This window comes from Rhinolophus hipposideros, assembly GCF_964194185.1.
Source record: "Rhinolophus hipposideros genome assembly, chromosome: 6".
Classification (NCBI taxonomy): Eukaryota; Metazoa; Chordata; class Mammalia; order Chiroptera; family Rhinolophidae; genus Rhinolophus; species Rhinolophus hipposideros.
Window position 1 is genome coordinate 75,378,479 of NC_138052.1, and position 3,095 is coordinate 75,381,573.

General features: G+C 36.3%; 1 pseudogene across 1 annotated transcript; it reads left to right on the top strand.

Annotated features, from left to right (window-relative positions):
- The first annotated feature begins 1,639 nt into the window (after window positions 1–1,639).
- LOC308498564 (S-formylglutathione hydrolase-like) lies at window positions 1,640–2,561 on the top strand (annotated as a pseudogene). Its single transcript has one exon. The product of its transcript is annotated as an S-formylglutathione hydrolase-like (transcript).
- The last annotated feature ends 534 nt before the right edge of the window (window positions 2,562–3,095 follow it).

A 3,095-nucleotide genomic window follows, 5' to 3' on the forward strand; every position in this document is an offset into this window, starting at 1 on the left:
TGTGTGAGGGATATAAATGATAAATGTCTAACTATTACATTGTTTTGTGCACCTGAAACTAATAAAAAAAAAAGAAGCGATCACTATGATAAGCCCAGCAACCATCTGACACTGTACCATGCTATCATAATATTATTGACTATATTTCCTATGTAGTACATTACATCCCCAAGACTTATTTGTTGTATGCCTGGAACTTTGAACCTCTTATTCTGTTTTATCTTCCCCCACCCGTTTTGAGTTTTTAATTACAGTTGACATTCAATATTATTTTACTGTGTTTCCCCTAGAATAAGACCTAGTTAGACCATCAGCTCTAATGTGTCTTTTGGAGCAAAAATTAATGTAAGACCTGGTATTATATTATGTTATGTTATGTTATATTATATTATATACCAGGTCTTATATTAATTTTTGCTCCAAAAGACACATTAGAGCTGATGGTCCGGCTAGGTCTTATTTTTCAGGGAAACATGGTATATTAATTTCAGGTGTACAGCCTACTGGTTAGACTTTATATTATTTATGAAGTGATCACCCTGATTAGTACCCACATGGCACTATACATATTATTGATTATATTCCCTAAGCTTTACTTTACATCCTCATGACTATTTTAAAACTACCAATTTGTATTTTTTAAACCAATTTGTATTTCTTAATCCCTTCACCTTTTTCACCCCTCCCCAACCCCTTCCCATCTATCACCCTAACAAATCTAGTACCCATCTGCCACCACACAAAGTTATTACTATACTATTGACTGTGTTCCTTATGCTGTACCCTACATCCCCATGATTAGTGTGTAACAACAAATTTGTGCTTCTTAATCCCTTTCCCTTTTTCACCCACCCTTAAGCCCCCTCAAATCTGGCAACCATCAAAATGTTCTCTGTATCTGTGAGTTTGTTTCTGTTTAATTTTTTTTCCTATGTAGATTCTACTTATAAGTGAAATCATACGACATTTGTCTTTCATGGTCTGACTTACTACACTCAGCACAATACCCTCTAGGTTCATCCATATTTTCCTGGAGGGCAAGATTTCATTCTTTTTTTTTATGGCTGAGTAATATTCCACTATATATATGTACCACTTTTACTTTATTCATTCATTCATTCATTCATTCATTCATTCATTCATTCATTCATTCAGGGACACCCAGGTTGCCTTAATATCTTGGCTGTTGTAAATAATGCTGCAATGAACATATGGATGAGCACGTCCCCTCAAAACAGTATTTTGGGTTTGTTCAGATAAATACCCAGAAGTGGGATTACTGGGTTCTTCTTTGTCTCTTGTTCTTGTCTATTTTAAAGTCTATTTTTGTCTAATATAAGTATTGTTACCTTAGCTTTTTGGCTTCCATTTTCATGAAATATCTTTTTCCATCTCTACTTTCAGTCTGTGTATGTCTTTCAATCTGAAGTGAGTCTCTTGCAGGCAGCCAATGTAAAGGTCCTGTTTTCTTATCTATTTGGCCACGCTATGTTTTTGATAGGAGCATTTAATCCATTTACATTTAAAGTAATTGTTGTGTTTCCACTGCTGCTTTTCTCCCTCCACCTGCACCTCCACTCCAGGATTGTCTACCCTTTGGTGCAAATAAAAAAGCACGTAGCAACTGGACAAGAAAAGAATGGCTTTGAAACAGATTTTCAGCAACAAGGATTGCAGAAACCTTTTTGAACATGACAGTACTGAACTGAACTGCAAAACGGAATTTGCTATCTACTTACCACCAAAGGCAGAAACTTGAAAATGCCCTGCACTATATTGGAAGTCTGGTTTAATTTGCACAGGACAGAGTTTTATATCAAAATCTGGTTATCATCAGGCTGCCTCAGAACATGGTCTTGTCATTGCTCCAGATACCAGTCCTCGTGGCTGCACTATTAAAGGAAAAGATGAGAGCTGGGACCTTGGCACAGGTGCTGGGTTTTATGTGGATGCCACTGAAGAACCTTGGAAAACGAACTACAGAATGTACTCTTACATAACGGCGGAGTTTCCCTAACTCATCTACACCAATTTTCCAGTGGACCCCCCCAAAGGATGTCTATTTTTGGTCACTCCATGGGAGGCCATGGAGCTCTGATTAGTGCTTTAAAGAATCCTGGAAAATACAAATCTGGTCAGCATGTGCTCCAATTTCCAATCCAGTGCTCTGTCCTTGGGGTAAAAAGGCCGTTAGTGGATATTTGGGAACAGATCAAAGTAAATGGAAGGCTTATAATGCTACTCATCTTGCGAAATCCTATTCAGGTTCTCAATTGGACATACTAATTGATCAAGGAAAAGATGAGCAGTTTATTTCAGATGGACAGTTACCACCTGATAACTTCATAGCTGTCTGTACAGAAAAGAAAACCTGTGTTGTTTTTAGATTACAAGAGGGTTATGATCATAGCTACTACTTCATTGTAACCTTCACTACTGATCACATCAGACATCATGCAAAATACCTGAAAAACTTCAGAAAAGAGAATCTCTTCAGGATTATAAAGATTGTAATAAGCAGAATTGCAGGGAAAAAAGATTTCAAATATTATATTTTATAATGCTGAAAATGCTTCACTCTGTAGTTAAATCACCTTCTGAATAAATATATGAAACATGAAAAAAAAGTAATTGTTGATAGATATGTAGTTATTGCCATTTTGTTACTCATATTTTTTATTTTTATTTATTTTTTCTTCTTAAAGAAGTCCCTCTAAGATTCCTTGTAATACTGGTTTGGTGGTGATGAACTCCTTTAGCTTTTTCTCGTCTGGGAAGCTGTTTATATGTCCTTCGATTCTACATGATAGCTTTGCTGGTTAGAGTAATCTTGGTTGTAAATACTTGCTTTTCATCACTTTGAATATTTTGTGCCATTCCCTTCTGGCCTGCAAATTTTCTGTTGAGAAATCAGTTGACAGTTTTATGGGAAATCCTTTATAAGATACTAGTTGCCTTTCTCTTGCTGCTTTTAGGATTCTCTCTTTGTCTTTAACCTTTGCCATTTTAATTATAATGGGTCTTGGTGTAGGCCTGTTTGGGTTCTTCTTGTTTGGGACTCCCTGCGCTTCCTGGATTTGTATGTCTATTTCCTT